Source organism: Thermobia domestica, chromosome 5 (assembly GCF_964235325.1).
Source record: "Thermobia domestica chromosome 5, izTheDome1.hap1.1, whole genome shotgun sequence".
Taxonomy (NCBI): Eukaryota; Metazoa; Arthropoda; class Insecta; order Zygentoma; family Lepismatidae; genus Thermobia; species Thermobia domestica.
In genome coordinates this window covers 283259886-283281436 of record NC_137458.1, presented here as the reverse complement: position 1 = coordinate 283281436, position 21551 = coordinate 283259886, and positions in this window count along the sequence as shown.

Here is a 21551-nt window from a genome sequence, read left to right as displayed (position 1 = left end):
TCCTCGGAGACCTTGTCCAGCGTAACCCCATGGTCCATATCCACCACGCAAGAGTGCTGGTCCGGCAAGTCCATAACCAGCAACACCAAGACCACCTAATCCAAGACCGGTCAGTCCGGTGACACCTAGACCAGCTGTACCAACTCCAATACCACCGAGTCCAACACCACTAAGTCAAATACCGCTAAGTCCAGTAGCACCAAGACCATATCCACCAATGGCTCCAACTACAGGAACTGTACGCACTGAAATTCTGTTATTATTCTGGCTGCTTACTCCGGTTCCGACAAGTACGCCTAGAAATAAAACAGATAATAATTTACATTACGTCATATACTATGAATAAGTAGAATACGTCTAATAGTTTAAAAACAATGAGTTATCTCATTAAAATGCATTAGTACAGAGGAAATATAGTAGATTCGAAAAGTTCGTCTGGGGAAAATATACAGGATTCAACATATAGCAGAAAAAGCTTTTAGTAAGTCATATCGCCGGAACTTCTTCAAACGCCTATCGAACAATACTTAATTGTAATCAAATAATGACTCCCCATTAAATCATACGAAACTTGTACTCACTTATTCAAGGATCATTATTTTACATTTAGTAACTATTAACAAAAGATGTAAAACAACATGAAAGATTACACAATAGCCATTTCATACACTAGAAATTTCAATGTGTTCAGAGCTCCTAAACGTTGTTTATATTGTCAATACATTCGACGACTTATTTTGTATCGACATTTGAGGGAGAACAAATAGAGTAACAAGGAAACGGCATTTTGGTTCTTGCTTAAGACATTAGTGTCACTTTACATTTTGCTTGTGGAGTCACGTTTCTTGTCTACCGACGGTATACGAGTTCCATGGCTTTTTATTATTATGTTACAATACAGTTGACTAAACTATCAGTATTTCTTAAACGCAGAAGGTAGCAATTGCCCTCCTGTCTTACCCAAATGACGTCCCTTGTTGAGGACTTTCAGTATAATTTGCTATAACTACAGACTAATTTTATTTCCAGTAAACAAAAGGTTCACTCACGTTCTTTATGAAATTATTCAGATTACTATCGTTTTCCATTTGAATCTCACCTCCAACAATGAATTCCGATCTTTGGTTTTGGCAATTTCATTGCTGGCCAAATAGATGAAGAGGTAGCTCTTCAGGTGATTTTGTCTTGGACGAAGATACACACGAATAGACAAGATATAAAAGAACACTGTAAACAGAACTCTTGAACAATCTTACCTGTAACAACCATCTTCTTTACAGAGTGATCTTGATGGCCACAACATTAAGAAAATATTTTCACATTTAAAATTAAGTCTTGATTCAGGTGTATTATTAAGGTCAATTACGCACTTCGTAATACAAATGCACTTTAAAAGGGAACAAAATATACGTTTCACATTTTTATTTATTGCTCGGATAAAAAATTTTTTGCTGTCATCATTTGGCAATAATTGTCATAACTATCCTTTTCATGTCCTAATTCTACTCAGAAACATTGTATCACATTACAGAAAAGTAGTTGCTCCCTATCCATACTACATGCAGTTCTCTAAATACGCGTGAGTCGTACATTTTTCTAATATTTTATCTTGCTTATCTTAAAACTTAGTTAATAAGTATTTTAAATAGTTTATGAAACTTCTGAGTGTGTGATAAGGAATATAATAGCCAGACTTTTCATTTTATTTACACTTCATCAGATAGAAATTTTACTCAGTAATTTTTTCATAACTAGTAATTTACTAATACGATATGAATGAGACAAAATTATGTGATTAAATTAATGAATTATTTCAAAGTCTTTCACTCCTTGACAATGCAAATGTCATTTTCCATCTTTCCTTACGCTCAAGTAGCAAAGACAGAGTCTTGTAATGCATTGAATTCACTATATTTTAAGAGCATTTTAAGATACTTTGGTTTTTGATATTATATGATTTAGAGTTATAATTTATATAACATTATTCATACACACCGTGGCAAGTACTGGCTAGCATCAAGAGGGCAAAGATAAATGTTGAGGTCATCTGCAATATAAAAGCACTGTATATGTATTTTACCAAAATAAATTTTTGAGTCCTTAGAAACATAACAAAAATAATATAAGCCATACTATAGTTAAAATACAGAGAAGTTTGACATTTTAAATAAGCGTATTCCGTTCCCCAGTCTGAAACGATTGCAGCCATAAAAACTACGGGAATTCAATACTCAAACATGAAATGTACATCTTTATCTACTGGTTGCAAATCGTTAACAAGATCGAAAATATACTATCTTTCTCGGACACTTAATACATTATACAAAGGAGTTAGTCCTAATAGCTATTTTACTGATTTTGTTCTATGACGGAATGGGAATCTAAGGTTGAAATTGGAAATCGTTAATTTGTACCACTTCTGAATAATATAGGCGCTTGTAAGAGGGGATGGAATCAGCTTTTGCGAAGTGAATTGATTGCAATAAACTGCGTTTCGGTTTCACTTAAGTTCTTGCTCTACAAAAATCATTATTAAAAAGAAAATGGTTTAAACTTCACTCCCTGCGGGATGTTGATGGATGATTGGTGGTTGATGGTATGTTCTCTTAACACCCTAAATCGGTTACATAAAACCGCTCGTCGTTATGTCTATGCTATGAATATAAATGAGGAACCCGATTTTTTTAATTTCAACTGTTTCGGTTTGGGTAGAGAGTTACAAGAGAATTTGCAATATTTCCTCGGGAAGCTGAATCAATTGTAAGTAACCGCATGTCGATATTTTTACCATTTTCCCTCTAAGCAAATCAGTATTGAAACCGAGAACACTTGTAAATTCCATCTCCTGCCAAGTTTGGTAGGGTATGGAGATTGTAATTTTATGTTTTCTTGATATCCTGATTCGTTTACAGAGATTCATTTGTCACTATATATATAATGTTTTTCATATATATTATTAAGCGTTGAAACAGGAAATTTCTAATTCGAACCGTTTCCAGTTTGAGTAGGGTGTTAATCTAGAAAATGAATGCCAAGCCAGGGAAAATTAATAGTTCTTAAGTAATCACACCCCTGTATCTCTTACTGTTCTTACTCTATAGACTCAGTATTAAAACCGGAAGTAGTAGTAAATTTCAATCACTTCCGATTTTAGTGAAGTCTTCATTCTGTATTAATATATACACCTTAAGACACTGATCGATTGCAGAAAACCAGTCTCGTTTTCTTCCATGACGATAAGTGTTGAAACAGAAATCGCTTATTTAAACTACATGCAGTTTCAAAGATGGTTAATGAACAACGTAGAACCTATTTTTTGTTCAGTTAATCGATTGCCTACGTCGTATCTCAATATTATTTATCTTTCTTTTCTCGGTGGAAATGTGTATTGAAATTCCAAGTAATCTAAAATGTGTACCAAATATGGTTTGGTAGAGTGTCCGCAAAGATAGGATTCTTTGACTTAAGTTACAGAATTGTTTGGAAGTAACCGTTACCCTCTTTCTGTTTCAATTTTCGATCTACTGCGATAAACAATGAAGCCAAAAGTGGCTAATTTGTACGAACTTCCAGATTGAATAGACTAAATGACGGAGATAGAATCTATTCTTGGAACGTTCAATTGACGGAAGGGCACACAAAGGCGAACCATAAGATTTCCGACACTTATGAATATAATAATAAACTCATGGAATTTTAATTTTTCATCATACTTACAGTGATTTGTATGTATTGCACTTCAGAATGCTTTTATAATGATTATCTAAAGCAGTGGAACATTTTAGTCTATCACTTTCCCGAAATAACAATCACACTATAAATTTGGTAACTATAGAATTTTCTAGTAAACATTTCCAAATTTACTCATAAAACATAAGCATAAAAAGATCTAAAAAAATCTATATTACGTGCAACAACAATCATAATTATGTGAACATTTACAAATCCCTTACCATGTCGGATGCGATTACTCAGCTTGTCTTTCAAACTTAGGAAGAGATATGTTATCTTGGTAAATGCTGAACCATTTTTATACAAACATCTCAGGAAATGAATCAAGTAATTAAGGAAATTCTTACATCAAAATGTCTAAATTTTGATTAACAAGTAAAACTTTCAAATAAAATTGTTATTTTACATTATATTAATTAACTGCTGTAAATCGTTAAGAAAAACATCACAATTTTCATTATTTTTTCTGATGTAACCACACTCCAATATTGCTAAGATATATTTGGCTAAGATATATTTGAAAACAGAAATAATAAAGATTTAATAATTATAGTTGGTAACCAAGAAGCTAAATATTTCCTTCCTAATTGCGTCCCATTATCAACTTTCTTTCCGCTTGAAAACAAATAAAATCTTCTGGACTGACTGCAGATAATACAGTTTAACAAATTACTTTGTATGAATTAAAAACGAAAAATGAACACTTACACACTAAGTACAATTCACCAATATTCTTATAAATATCATTGCACTTATATGTATTTTAGAAATGTACGAGTAATATAAGCCTGTGATAACAATAACAGTTGTTCTTTCTTGAAAAGTAGAAACTTAAATCTTAAATACTGATTAAGAGATTTATTTGATTTGACTGAATGGAAAAATCTTTGTTTCTTCAATGTAGCCTACTCTTTGGGTAAAGGACACGCCTCGCCAACATCTAACTGTAGAACGTATGGATAAAGATAATATTCGAAAGACAGTAAGTCATAAAAGACTACAACACATGCAATATGAACTGGACAGATTAAGCATGTGAAATAACTGAATGTCCACAAAGTGTAATTTGTTGAAGGAGAAATATATTAGCATCACATGCGCAAGATAAGAGAATTTAATTGTATTTTCTACGTGAAATCCATGCTATGATAAAAGAAAACATTTTCTTACAGATAAACTTAACACGCACACACATATATATGCAATATGATGCAGCTCATCGCGTATCTCTACCAATAATCATTGACAATGTATATTTAATTAAATAACAACAGACTAACGGTAATTCTATTCCAATGCATCCCATAACACAGATGGCTACGATCGTCTTTAAATGTAAGAAGTAGACAGTTCAGAGCTACAATGTTTCATTTTCAGATAATGAAGGAAATAAGAACAAACAATTGCCTACCAAACCACATTAGTCTATTCTAAACATGTACGTTACACATGTACTTTCTGAGAAAAACATTTTCCAGCAGCCAGGGTTGATTTTAGACAGCAAAGTCACAACACTTTGATAGAAGGTATAATAAACTAGTACTCTGAAATCACTCACCATCACACAACACAAAATACGTGTATAACACACAATAATAGTGATGTTCAAATGTCTCCTGTGAGTAGCTCACAAGGATGCGTTTTACGGTACTTGAGTGTTTTCATTGTTTTCATTGCTACTTGTGAATATTACTCGGTAATAAACTATAACGATATTGTAAAAATATATATATGGTTTCATTCTTTCAGATCATTTTCGCTCTCATCGCTCTCGCATCTTCTGCTTATGCAGTTGGCATTTTAGGAGGTGTTGGTAGAGTTGATTATTATGTAAGTCTCGTTAAGCAACTATATCTGAATTATGATTCCAAAATATTAATGTGTCTGAAGGTGTATGTTACAAGTTTATTATGGAGGAATTGTGAGTTTGTTAATATTTAAGGTAATTATTTAAAATATCTGCCAACAAAAATTTGGATTGTAAAAACTGTGAATTCAATTATGACTAAGTTCAAATTTAAAAAAAAAATGTTAAGTAGAAATTACTATTCATTTACAGGTACATATTTAAAAATTAAAAGTTTTTCTAGAAATATATATATCAGTTTTAGGGAGCCAATATTTATTAGAATATACATTTAAGTACTATCGATATTACATAACAATTCTTGCTGATATCTACTTTTGACGAAATACTTCATTATATAGATTCGAAGATGTTTTAGATGTTATGCTTTCTTCATAGATATTGTCAGTTTACATAAAATGTAACTAATTTCTTATGAGATAAATTAATCAGTGTAGAAATATTTCTAAGTTATTTTTGTTTAATTTAGGCCTACCCGCGATATCAATTTGGTTACGCAGTGAGTGATCGCCTCACAGGAGACAACAAATAACAGACTGAAGTTCGTGATGGTCCAGTCGTCAGAGGACAATACAGCCTTATTGAACCTGATGGCAGTCGTAGAATTGTTACATACGGAGCTGATGATATCAATGGATTTAATGCAATTGTGAGAAGAGTTGGCGGAAATCTTCACGCTGGAGTCGGAGGTATCGGATACCTCGGTTAATAATGATTATAAGAAGTGTTCTTTGAAATAAAAATAAAGTAGTAGCAAGAATATTTCAGGTCAATAATCCTTTCATATACTTGAAGAGGAACTACTGAAATCATATGCATTAAGTACTACAAAATAACATATGAGTAAAAATGCGATAAAATAGAACGCTATAAAAGTTTGTCTTTTTAATTGGTAGTTTTCGATCTAAAATAGTGGAATATTTCATATTGCACTAACCACCTGCCCGGATTAAAGGCTGTTTACCAGTTTAAGCAGCCCGTCGTACTCAAACTACTCAATATAATTTTACAACTATCGAAATGGAGAAACTGACCTCATGATCCCTTTTAACTCATGACAAATTCAAAAATATATAGTTAAGTTGATATATTGTTTAATCACTATTAAACAAGAGTTCACGAAGAAAAGATAAAGGACCTCCTCGTTTTCCACTTCTGAAGTTCCCGTTGCTCTATTTAAGTGTTTTATTTCCCTAAGAATAAACCATTGCCTTTTGATCTGCTTCTTGGTTAATAGTGTTTTATGTAGATCTCTGTTGATGTCATCGAGTTTTGTCGAGTGATTAATCTGAACAAATTACTTTTAAACGTAAGAACAGCACTACCTGCATATAAATTAAGTATAATTTTTGAATAAATATGTTTAGTTAATGTGAACTATTGCTGTATTATTTCATTTCCACTAGATTATTGTCCTAAACCAAAGGAAAGGAAGAAACGATATCCCTCCATGAAGCTCCTTTGAGCAATGTATACATAGACCAAATGAGCCATTGACAATTTCTGTTGGCTTTAGTTGATATTATGTAAGTTGTTTGTGGCTGATGTCATCAAGGTTTCTCGTGCTTAAAGCTAATAGTATTATGAGTATGTCTATGCTCAAGAGCCGCCATTGGTGTAAGTGTTTCTGTTTTTATATTTTAAAAGTATTTTTGTTTCTTGCATTGACATAATATTTTATTCCCGTTAGGCGAGGATCAGAATGAAAAGTGTATGGAGAACCTGCTTAGTCAGAAAGCTCTCCTGTACAAATATTTAACAGTACTTAAAATAAGTCTGATTTACGGAGATAGGTTTTCTTTTCCTCGGGATAAATTGTTACAATGATATATAAAGTAAGCATCGTCCACCTCCTTGAAGATTCCTGTAGGATCTTTTCTACATCCAAGTACATACACCCAGAAACTTGCATGTTTAATATTTAGACTATGAATTTGATATGCTAATTGTGTAACAGTGCTGAAAAGCTGACGTGTCAAGATAATCCAAATCTTCTTTGTTCCAAGCGTTTCTTTTCAGTGATGCATTTCTGAAGGAACACTAATTCTTTATGTTATAATGTTTAAGATGGATTATACGTGAGTCTGATTTATTTTTTAGGTTTAGATTACTGTTGTACTTTGGGTTAAGAGTCCATGCTCTCCGTTGTTGATCTTTATGCATATGACTTTGTTCAAATCCGACACTGCATTTTGTAGTGGTTCCTGGCTTACAGTGATTAACTTTACAGTATTCTAGTCCATATTAGATCCGAATCACTCTTCGATCAAGTTACTTAGTACCTTAGTCGTGAGAGTGCACATGATTAACGATTCGATTATAGCTTTGAATGAATATCGGAATATTAGTAAAAACAGATGTGAATAATACTTATCAAATAATATATTTTGGAGAGTTTGAGTAAGTCAACATATGTTTTGGTCTAAACCAGTTCAGATAAATTCATGCCAATTCATTACGCTCACCCAAACCGCCGCCCCTAAGAGACAAATGGAACTTCGAATGTATAAAAGATTAATCTAACTACAGAGAATTACCGTTTGACAAAACTTGGGATTGATATTTTTAGCATGTCATCGGAGCAGGTTTTCCTGGTATTTCGTATGCAAAGTTTAGGGAAAGTGTGATCCTACAGTATTAAGTTATCTGTGGTTCAACATTTCCTTCTGAATATGCACTATAAGATAATTAATCCTGAGGTTTAAAACTGTTCTAATACAGTGTTTAGAAATCCTTCTGTGAATATTGCGCCTTGAAATTTAAAGTGCAAATATTAATAAGAAGTTCTGCAATAGTATACCAAGAAAAATTGAAAACAGCAAATCACTATGAAACCCGTAGTCTAATATTAATAATAACTAAACATATGACACCCGACAATCTATGTACGAAGCATTACACTTTGCATCACATTAACACTATCATTTTAAAAGGTACACATTGAATGCTAGTCTTATTTGGAAATGTCTAAAAGTATTCAGTATATTTCCGATATACCCTGCTCGTGATAAAAATGCTGTATTGCAAGTTTGCATTACGAGAGTTACCAAAATGCTCAAATTTGATAGATCTTGGTAGAAAAACATATTGATTTGACTTGTTCATGTAAATCAGAGCCTCCGTAGACAAATTTCTTGTAATTTTTTTTATAAATAATTTTTGCTATAGAATGCGAACCTCGCTTCAAATTTGATTAATTTACACTATGTAGGTAACAATTCGCACATTTAATTTGTTTTAAATTAGATTCATTCATGTTTATTCTGATTTGAAATATATATAGTTTCGCCATAAAATACATTTTGCTGAAAAATCATATTAACCAAAAATTGTCTGCAAAGCTATTCTGGAGAGTTATACTAAATTGTTAACCTAACGCTGTTTGAGGAAGTTGTTCCTGAAATTAATAGGGACAGTAATAACATTTATTTTCCTCTTAGCATGTTCATGTGTTTGTAAATGGAATTTCGAATTTATTTTCTCTGGCTCTTTTACCTCACATGTAACTGTCTGTTTAGGTCTGTTTTCTAAAATTTAATTGTAGTTCTGCTTCAGATGCATAGAATATACTTGTTTCATTTTACAGACATTTGGATAACTAGATCTTAGAAACTAGTCCTACAACGACCAAGTGTGATTGTGTGATAGCCACTAAATTAGGAGCATTCTTTATGGTTTTAGATTACACCAAGGAAGGAAGATATTAACAACGGAATTTTTCACTAATATAAGAAACGAATTTCTTGTTCAGTTGCATGGATATATTTCTAATTATATTTTACAAATATTATTTCCATATATCTTAACCAAGGAGACCAATTCCTCGGAGACCTTGTCCAGCGTAACCCCATGGTCCATATCCACCACGCAAGAGTGCTGGTCCAGCAAGTCCATAACCAGCAACACCAAGACCACCTAATCCAAGACCAGTCAGTCCGGTGACACCTAGACCAGCTGCACCAACTCCAATACCACCGAGTCCAACACCACTAAGTCCAATACCGCTAAGTCCAGTAGCACCAAGACCATATCCACCAATGGCTCCAACTACAGGAACTGTACGCACTGAAATTCTGTTATTATTCTGGCTGCTTACTCCGGTTCCGACAAGTACGCCTAGAAATAAAACAGATAATAATTTACATTACGTCATATACTATGAATAAGTAGAATACGTCTAATAGTTTAAAAACAATGAGTTATCTCATTAAAATGCATTAGTACAGAGGAAATATAGTAGATTCGAAAAGTTCGTCTGGGGAAAATATACAGGATTCAACATATAGCAGAAAAAGCTTTTAGTAAGTCATATCGCCGGAACTTCTTCAAACGCCTATCGAACAATACTGTGGCAGGACTCGATTTTCGAGGAAAATAATTTGTATATTTTTATTTTATTTTATGTTTATGTCACGAAATCATTAATTAAGGTTATGGAATTAAATGTTGTATATGTGAGTAAATGCAAGCTGCACAATCTCGTTAATGTTTGTGTCAGCAGTTTATTGTAAACACATGTGTATAAGAATGTCATCGTTGAGAGTCTGGCAATGTAGGAAGGAAATGTTGACAATGTGTCTTTCCTCACATTAGCCAGATTCTAGAAATTGTATAAAGTGAATCTGTAGGATTTCACGAATTTCATGAGATTACGGATGTACGGAGAATTGCTTAGAATCGGGAAATCAGAACGTGTCGAGGATTGCAATTTTGAGTTTTGACACATGGAAGGAATTTGTCTCTCCATGTGAAAACGGTGTTACACGTGCCGCAGCAGACGAAAAAGCAGACCATGGTAGTTGAACAACGCCAAACAAAACCGGAGGACGAGAAGGTTTTGGGGCAGTTCGAGGACAGTTTGATGACAGTTTGGAAGAGAGTTCTAGGACAGTTCTAGGAGAGTTCAAGGAGAGTTCTCAGAGAGTTGAGATTGAACAATTCTTGGAAGTCCATGATTAAGTTACCGTGATCATTCTTGGGTTCGAGTTTGGAGAACCACGTTCTATTGGAGAATCAGCCAGATGATAGGAGGAGACAACACTTCGCAGAACTTCGGCAGAGACTTGCATTGAGAGGAGGCATACCTCAATGCTCATTTTTGTTTTCCACCAACAAGGAGTTTCAGCGTAAAAGGAGCAGAGTTCGACGCCAGAACGACGTGGGAGTACACCAGTTTTATCCAGGTATGTGTGGCACCGAGTCAGAATTCAAAAGCTCAATACTTGATCGTTCTGTACCTGTCTGGGAAATGAATCTGAATATCCGTCATAACTAATATTCTGAGATCTTACAGTTCACTCATAAGCTTAATGAAATACAGTGTTTTTATATTAAATGAAGTGGACGTATCGTTATTTAACTAATCCCCAAATGAAAACCTCTCGCAAGTTAATTCTATAGTTTGTCCCACTCATTCTAGATGGTGAGTGGAAGGCGCCTAGTAGCACTCATCTTTGCATCCCCAATTAGGCACAGAGTGGCTAGGTTGTCATGGTTGAGAGCTGGGTAAAGATCCTAGTAAATTAATTCCCGCCCTTCCCACCCGTGTCATGGTGGTGAGATGTTTTTAGATCAAGGGTACGATTCCAGTATTAATTTAGAACATGGTGTAGAGCTGGGATCGGATCTCAGTAAGTAGATTAAGCCCTCCCTTCCCTCCCATGTTGGAGACGCTGGTGGCTTACGCCTTTGGTAACGGTCTCAGTAGATTTAAAGAGAATTCAATACCATGTCAGTTTGTATTCATAAATGGTAGTTCTAAATGTATGGAGTCAGCAAGGACTAAACGTTCAATTTGGTCTATGCTATTAGGATTTGGGTCTATAGGGTTGTCGACCTATAACCTAATACACACACAACAGTTGTCGACCTCAATTCAAAAATTGTCTGAACACGAAAATGTATTGGCTGAGGAAATTCATAAATTAAAAATATCGCATAACGAGGAAATTTCAATAATACATGGTGTGGTAGTTAAGGTACATCATGTTCTTCAGAATGTAAGGAGTAAACTGCAAGAGATGTATTGCTACTTGCAGCAAGCTCAAAGGAAAATTTTGACTAATTTATTTTCTCATTTAGCTAGAGAAAGAGTGACGAAAATATTCAACGACATACTTAGCAACCAATTATCCTATCATATTTTGTCGAACTTAGATGTGAATAAATTTATAAATAGTCATAGTATTTAAATATATATTCGCGTGTAAATTTTTTTTTGGTACTTACCCATATAGATAATCCAGTAATTAGTCCATTGTGTAATCCTGTGTAATGTCCATAAAGTAATAATATCCATTAAGTATATCACATATTAATCAATAACATTTTCACTTTTAAACGTTTTATCACTTTATAATATTTTAATTTTTAATATATCACTTTTTGAATATTTTAATCACGAACGAATTTGCCAGATGGTAGTATAGTAGATTATAGTAAGAGCACTGAAACTGAACGGGAACACACACAATTGCACCACATCACTACAGAAGATGAGAAAGACACTAATACATCAATGGGACACTATAAATTCACGAAAACCGACGTTTTCAACGAAGATTCCGACAAACACGGGAAAACTGAGTGCCCGAAAAAGATGAAAAGTGAATACTTTGTTCCATGCGACATAGTGGTCTTGTAAAATAAAGTGTTTTAAAACGAATAATGTAATAATTGCGATGGAATATTAGCACTCGATGTTATCCAGTCAACGGTGACGCGTGAACAGAAAGGCAGGAAGTTAAGTTAACCTTGACAAGCTTGATTGAAAAACTGTTGATTTTGCAGTTACCATTCTGGAAGTAGATTCAGGATATCCAATGCCCTGTGGCAGGATTTTCTTTCCGTTCATGTTAAAATGTCAGTGAATAAAATTTTCATGAAAATAAAACAATAATATTTTCAGGTTTTACAGTGCAAATGTGAATATATTAACTGACTATGTTCTAAAAACTATGTTATAAGTTTTTGTGTTAGATTTCCATTCACATAGCGGTGGATGTTGAACCATTACTGATACGGCCAATAAATTCATTGGTTGGCACGTATGGACAGTCAGAGTAATGGAAGTTTTTGGTAATATGACACTCTAAAAGCGTTGTCGCTAAGAGGAGATAACTCAAGAATACTTGCAAACTAACATATATGTATTCATGCACAATCACTCTTGACAAAATGTGATGTGCAAGTATTTCAGAAAAAACTCGCTAGATGTCGCGAGGATATACTTTGCTACATTACATTTGAAACATTGTATTTTTAGGAATTAAGAGAAAGATTAAAAATTCAAATATATATATATTTTTGAATAATTTTAGGTGAAGGAATATTGATTACTATTTATATAATTATTTTTGCATAATAATACATATTTTATTTCATTTCAAGTTTATGTTTATCTTTTAATATGGTTTCAGTATATATCATGTACAGGGTGTTTATAGAAAATCGCCCTCTTACGATGTCGAATTTGGTTTGCGGAGCAACCAAAGTTTTAAGGGGAGGCCATGTGGCAGGACTCGATTTTCGAGGAAAATAATTTGTATATTTTTATTTTATTTTATGTTTATGTCACGAAATCATTAATTAAGGTTATGGAATTAAATGTTGTATATGTGAGTAAATGCAAGCTGCACAATCTCGTTAATGTTTGTGTCAGCAGTTTATTGTAAACACATGTGTATAAGAATGTCATCGTTGAGAGTCTGGCAATGTAGGAAGGAAATGTTGACAATGTGTCTTTCCTCACATTAGCCAGATTCTAGAAATTGTATAAAGTGAATCTGTAGGATTTCACGAATTTCATGAGATTACGGATGTACGGAGAATTGCTTAGAATCGGGAAATCAGAACGTGTCGAGGATTGCAATTTTGAGTTTTGACACATGGAAGGAATTTGTCTCTCCATGTGAAAACGGTGTTACACGTGCCGCAGCAGACGAAAAAGCAGACCATGGTAGTTGAACAACGCCAAACAAAACCGGAGGACGAGAAGGTTTTGGGGCAGTTCGAGGACAGTTTGATGACAGTTTGGAAGAGAGTTCTAGGACAGTTCTAGGAGAGTTCAAGGAGAGTTCTCAGAGAGTTGAGATTGAACAATTCTTGGAAGTCCATGATTAAGTTACCGTGATCATTCTTGGGTTCGAGTTTGGAGAACCACGTTCTATTGGAGAATCAGCCAGATGATAGGAGGAGACAACACTTCGCAGAACTTCGGCAGAGACTTGCATTGAGAGGAGCCATACCTCAATGCTCATTTTTGTTTTCCACCAACAAGGAGTTTCAGCGTAAAAGGAGCAGAGTTCGACGCCAGAACGACGTGGGAGTACACCAGTTTTATCCAGGTATGTGTGGCACCGAGTCAGAATTCAAAAGCTCAATACTTGATCGTTCTGTACCTGTCTGGCAAATGAATCTGAATATCCGTCATAACTAATATTCTGAGATCTTACAGTTCACTCATAAGCTTAATGAAATACAGTGTTTTTATATTAAATGAAGTGGACGTATCGTTATTTAACTAATCCCCAAATGAAAACCTCTCGCAAGTTAATTCTATAGTTTGTCCCACTCATTCTAGATGGTGAGTGGAAGGCGCCTAGTAGCACTCATCTTTGCATCCCCAATTAGGCACAGAGTGGCTAGGTTGTCAATACTTAATTGTAATCAAATAATGACTCCCCATTAAATCATACGAAACTTGTACTCACTTATTCAAGGATCATTATTTTACATTTAGTAACTATTAACAAAAGATGTAAAACAACTTGAAAGATTACACAATAGCCATTTCATACGCTAGAAATTTCAATGTGTTCAGAGCTCCTAAACGTTGTTTATATTGTCAATACATTTGACAACTTATTTTGTATCGACATTTGAGGGAGAACAAATAGAGTAACAAGGAAACGGCATTTTGGTTATTGCTTAAGACATTAGTGTCACTTTACATTTTGCTTGTGGAGTCACGTTTCTTGTCTACGGACGGTATACGAGTTCCATGGCTTTTTATTATTATGTTACAATACAGTTGACTAAACTATCAGTATTTCTTAAACGCAGAAGGTAGCAATTGCCCTCCTGTCTTACCCAAATGACGTCCCTTGTTGAGGACTTTCAGTATGATTTGCTATAATTACAGACTAATTTTATTTCCAGTAAACAAAAGGTTCACTCACGTTCTTTATGAAATTATTCAGATTACTATCGTTTTCCATTTGAATCTCACCTCCAACAATGAATTCCGATCTTTGCTTTTGGCCATTTCATTGCTGGCCAAATAGATGAAGAGGTAGCTCTTCAGGTGATTTTGTCTTGGACGAAGATACACACGAATAGACAAGATATAAAAGAACACTGTAAACAGAACTCTTGAACAATCTTACCTGTAACAACCATCTTCTTTACAGAATGATCTTGATGGGCATAACATTAAGAAAATATTTTCACATTTAAAATTAAGTCTTGATTCAGGTGTATTATTAAGGTCAATTACGCACTTCGTAATACAAATGCACTTTAAAAGGGAACAAAATATACGTTTCACATTTTTATTTATTGCTCGGATAAAACATTTTTTGCTGTCATCATTTGGCAATAATTGTCATAACTATCCTTTTCATGTCCTAATTCTACTCAGAAACATTGTATCACATTACAGAAAAGTAGTTGCTACCTATCCATACTACATGCAGTTCTCTAAATACGCGTAAGTCGTACATTATTCTAATATTTTATCTTGCTTATCTTAAAACTGAGTTAATAAGTATTTTAAATAGTTTATGAAACTTCTGAGTGTGTGATAAGGAATATAATAGCCAGACTTTTCATTTTATTTACACTTCATCAGATAGAAATTTTACTCAGTAATTTTTTCATAACTAGTAATTTACTAATACGATATGAATGAGACAAAATTATGTGATTAAATTAATGAATTATTTCAAAGTCTTTCACTCCCTGACAATGCAAATGTCATTTTCCATCTTTCCTTATGCTCACGTAGCAAAGACAGAGTCTTGTAATGCATTGAATTCACTATATTTTAAGAGCATTTTAAGATACTTTGGTTTTTGATATTATATGATTTAGAGTTATAATTTATATAACATTATTCATACATACCGTGGCAAGTACTGGCTAGCATCAAGAGGGCAAAGATAAATGTTGAGGTCATCTGCAATATAAAAGCACTGTATATGTATTTTACCAAAATAAATTTTGAGTCCTTAAAAACATAACAAAAATAATATAAGCCATACTATAGTTAAAATACAGAGAAGTTTGACATTTTAAATAAGCGTATTCCGTTCCCCAGTCTGAAACGATTGCAGCCATACAAACTACGGGAATTCAATACTCAAACATGAAATGTACATCTTTATCTACTGGTTGCAAAACGTTAATAAGATCGAAAATATACTATTTTTTTCGGACACTTAATGCATTATACAAAGGAGTTAGTCCTAATAGCTATTTTACTGATTTTGTTCTATGACGGAATGGGAATCTAAGGTTGAAATTGGAAATCGTTAATTTGTACCACTTCTGAATAATATAGGCGCTTGTAAGAGGGGATGGAATCAGCTTTTGCGAAGTGAATTGATTGCAATAAACTGCGTTTCGGTTTCACTTAAGTTCTTGCTCTACAAAAATCATTATTAAAAAGAAAATGGTTTAAACTTCACTCCCTGCGGGATGTTGATGGATGATTGGTGGTTGATGGTATGTTCTCTTAACACCCTAAATCGGTTACATAAAACCGCTCGTCGTTATGTCTATGCTATGAATATAAATGAGGAACCCGATTTTTTTAATTTCAACTGTTTCGGTTTGGGTAGAGAGTTACAAGAGAATTTGCAATATTTCCTCGGGAAGCTGAATCAATTGTAAGTAACCGCATGTCGATATTTTTACCATTTTCCCTCTAAGCAAATCAGTATTGAAACCGAGAACACTAGTAAATTCCATCTCCTGCCAAGTTTGGTAGGGTATGGAGATTGTAATTTTATGTTTTCTTGATATCCTGATTCGTTTACAGAGATTCATTTGTCACTATATATATAATGTTTTTCATATATATTATTAAGCGTTGAAACAGGAAATTTCTAATTCGAACCGTTTCCAGTTTGAGTAGGGTGTTAATCTAGAAAATGAATGCCAAACCAGGGAAAATTAATAGTTCTTAAGTAATCACACCCCTGTATCTCTTACTGTTCTTACTCTATGGACTCAGTATTAAAACCGGAAGTAGTAGTAAATTTCAATCACTTCCGATTTTAGTGAAGTCTTCATTCTGTATTAATATATACACCTTAAGACACTGATCGATTGCAGAAAACCAGTCTCGTTTTCTTCCATGACGATAAGTGTTGAAACAGAAATCGCTTATTTAAACTACATGCAGTTTCAAAGATGGTTAATGAACAATGTAGTACCTATTTTTTGTTCAGTTAATCGATTGCCTACGTCGTATCTCAATATCATTTATCTTTCTTTTCTCGGTGGAAATGTGTATTGAAATTCCAAGTAATCTAAAATGTGTACCAAATATGGTTTGGTAGAGTGTCCGCAAAGATAGGATTCTTTGACTTAAGTTACGGAATTGTTTGGAAATAACCGTTACCCTATTTCTGTTTCAATTTTCGGTCTACTGCGATAAACAATGAAGCCAAAAGTGGCTAATTTGTACGAACTTTCAGTTTAAATAGACTAAATGACGGACATAGAATCTATTCTTGGAACGTTCAATTGACGGAAGGGCACACAAAGGCGAACCATAAGATTTCCGACACTTATGAATATTAGAACAAACTCATGGAATTCTAATTTTTCATCATACTTACAGTGATTTGTATGTATTGCACTTCAGAATGCTTTTATAATGATTATCTAAAGCAGTGGAACATTTTAGTCTATCACTTTCCCGAAATAACAATCACACTATAAATTTGGTAACTATAGAATTTTCTAGTAAACATTTCCAAATTTACTCATAAAACTCAAGCATAAAAAGATCTAACAAATCTATATTACGTGCAACAATAATCATAATTATGTGAAAATTTACAAATCCCTTACCATGTCGGATGCGATTACTCAGCTTGTCTTTCAAACTTAGGAAGAGATATGTTATCTTGGTAAATGCTGAACCATTTTTATACAGACATCTCAGGAAATGAATCAAGTAATTAAGGAAATTCTTACATCAAAATGTCTAAATTTTGATTAACAAGTAAAACTTTCAAATAAAATTGTTATTTTACATTATATTAATTAACTGCTGTAAATCGTTAAGAAAAACTTCACAATTCTCATTATTATTTTCTGATGTAACCACACTCCAATATTGCTAAGATATATTTGGCTAAGATATATTTGAAAACAGAAATAATAAAGATTTAATAATTATAGTTGGTAACCAAGAAGCTAAATATTTCCTTCCTAATTGCGTCGCATTATCAACTTTCTTTCCGCTTGAAAACAAATAAAATCTTCTGGACTGAATGCAGATAATACAGTTTAACAAATTACTTTGTATGAATTAAAAACGAAAAATGAACACTTACACAGTAAGTACAATTCACCAATATTCTTATAAATATCATTGCACTTATATGTATTTTAGAAATGTACGAGTAATATAAGCCTGTGATAACAATAACAGTTGTTCTTTCTTGAAAAGTAGAAACTTAAATCTTAAATACTGATTAAGAGATTTATTTGATTTGACTGAATGGAAAAATCTTTGTTTCCTCAATGTAGCCTACTCTTTGGGTAAAGGACACGCCTCGCCAACATCTAACTGTAGAACGTATGGATAAAGATAATATTCGAAAGACAGTAAGCCATAAAAGACTACAACACATGCAATATGAACTGGACAGATTAAGCATGTGAAATAACTGAATGTCCACAAAGTGTAATTTGTTGAAGGAGAAATATATTAGCATCACATGCGCAAGATCAGAGAATTTAATTGTATTATCTACGTGAATTCCATGCTATGATAAAAGAAAACATTTTCTTACAGATAAACTTAACACGCACACACATATATATGCAATATGATGCAGCTCATCGCGTATCTCTACCAATAATCATTGACAATGTATATTTAATTAAATAATAACAGGCTAACGGTAATTCTATTCCAATGCATCCCACAACACAGAGGGCTACGATCGTCTTTAAATGTAAGAAGTAGACAGTTCAGAGCTACAATGTTTCATTTTCAGATAATGAAGGAAATAAAAACAAACAATTGTCCACCAAACCACATTAGTCTATTCTAAACATGTACGTTACACATGTACTTTCTGAGAAAAACATTTTCCAACAGCCAGGGTTGATTTTAGACAGCAAGGTCACAACACTTTGATAGAAGGTATAATAAACTAGTACTCTGAAATCACTCACCATCACACAACACAAAATACGTGTATAACACACAATAATAGTGATGTTCAAATGTCTCCTGTGAGTAGCTCACAAGGAAGCGTTTTACGGTACTTGAGTGTTTTCATTGTTTTCATTGCTACTTTTGAATATTAGTCGGTAATAAACTATAACGATATTGTAAAAATATATATATATGGTTTCATTCTTTCAGATCATTTTCGCTCTCATCGCTCTCGCATCTTCTGCTTATGCAGTTGGCATTTTAGGAGGTGTTGGTAGAGTTGATTATTATGTAAGTCTCGTTAAGCAACTATATCTGAATTATGATTCCAAAATATTAATGTGTCTGAAGGTGTATGTTACAAGTTTATTATGGAGGAATTGTGAGTTTGTTAATATTTAAGGTAATTATTTAAAATATCTGCCAACAAAAATTTGGATTGTAAAAACAGTGAATTCAATTATGAGTAGGTTGAAATTTAAAAAAAAATATTAAATAGAAATTACTATTCATTTAAAGGTACATATTTAAAAATTAAAAGTTCTTCTAGAAATATATATCAGTTTTAGGGAGCCAATATTTATTAGAATATACATTTAAGTACTATCGATATTACATAACAATTCTTGCTGATATCTACTTTTGACGAAATACTTCATTATATAGATTCGAAAATGTTTTAGATATTATGCTTTCTTCATAGATATTTTCAGTTTACATAAAATGTAACTAATTACTTATGAGATAAATTAATCAGTGTAGAAATATTTCTAAGTTATTTTTGTTTAATTTAGGCCTACCCGCGATATCAATTTGGTTACGCAGTGAGTGATCGCCTCACAGGAGACAACAAACAACAGACTGAAGTTCGTGATGGTCCAGTCGTCAGAGGACAATACAGCCTTATTGAACCTGATGGCAGTCGTAGAATTGTTACATACGGAGCTGATGATATCAATGGATTTAATGCAATTGTGAGAAGAGTTGGCGGAAATCTTCACGCTGGAGTCGGAGCTATCGGATACCTCGGTTAATAATGATTATAAGAAGTGTTCTTTGAAATAAAAATAAAGTAGTAGCAAGAATATTTCAGGTCAATAATCCTTTCATATACTTGAAGAGGAACTACTGAAATCATATGCATTAAGTACTACAAAATAACATATGAGTAAAAATGCGATAAAATAGAACGCTATAAAAGTTTGTCTTTTTAATTGGTAGTTTTCAATCTAAAATAGTGGAATATTTCATATTGCACTAACCACCTGCCCGGATTAATGGCTGTTTACCAGTTTAAGCAGCCCGTCGCACTCAAACTACTCAATATAATTTTACAACTATCGAAATGGAGAAACTGACCTCATGATCCCTTTTAACTCATGACAAATTCAAAAATATATAGTTAAGTTGATATATTGTTTAATCACTATTAAACAAGAGTTCACAAAGAAAAGTTAAAGGACCTCCTCGTTTTCCCCTTCTGAAGTTCCCATTGCTGTATTTAAGTGTTTTATTTCCCTAAGAATAAACCATTGCCTTTTGATCTGCTTCTTGGTTAATAGTGTTTTATGTAGATCTCTCTTGATGTTATCGAGCTTTGTCGAGTGATTAATCTGATGAAATTACTTTTAAACGTAAGAACAGCACTACCTGCATATAAATTAAGTATAATTTTTGAATAAGTATGTATAGTTAATGTGAATTATTGCTGTATTATTTCATTTTCACTAGATTATTGTCCTAAACCAAAGGAAAGGAAGAAACGATATCCCTCCATGAAGCTCCTTTGAGCAATGTATACATAGACCAAATGAGCCATTGACAATTTCTCTTGGCTTTAGTTGATATTATGTAAGTTGTTTGTGGCTGATGTCATCAAGGTTTCTCGTGCTTAAAGCTAATAGTATTATGAGTATGTCTATGCTCAAGAGCCGCCATTGGTGTAAGTGTTTCTGTTTTTATATTTTAAAAGTATTTTTGTTTCTTGCATTGACATAATATTTTACTCCCGTTAGGCGAGGATCAGAATGAAAAGTGTATGGAGAACCTGCTTCGTCAGAAAGCTCTCCTGTACAAATATTTAACAGTACTTAAAATAAGTCTTATTTACGGAGATAGGTTTTCTTTTCCTCGGGATAAATTGTTACAATGATATATAAAGTAAGCATCGTCCACCTCCTTGAAGATTCCTTTAGGATCTTTTTTACATCCAAGTACCTACACCCAGAAACTTGCATGTTTAATATTTAGACTATGAATGTGATATGCTAATTGTTTAACAGTGCTGAAGGGCTGACGTCTCAAGGTAATCCAAATCTTCTTTGTTCCAAGCGTTTCTTTTCAGTGATGCATTTCTGAAGGAACACTAATTCTTTATGTTATAATGTTTAAGATGGATTATACGTGAGTCTGATTTATTGTTTAGGTTTAGATTACTGTTGTATTTTGGGTTAAGAGTCCATGCTCTCCGTTGTTGATCTTTATGCATATGAATTTGCTCAAATCCGACACTGCATTTTGTAGTGGTTCCTGGCTTACAGTGATTAACTT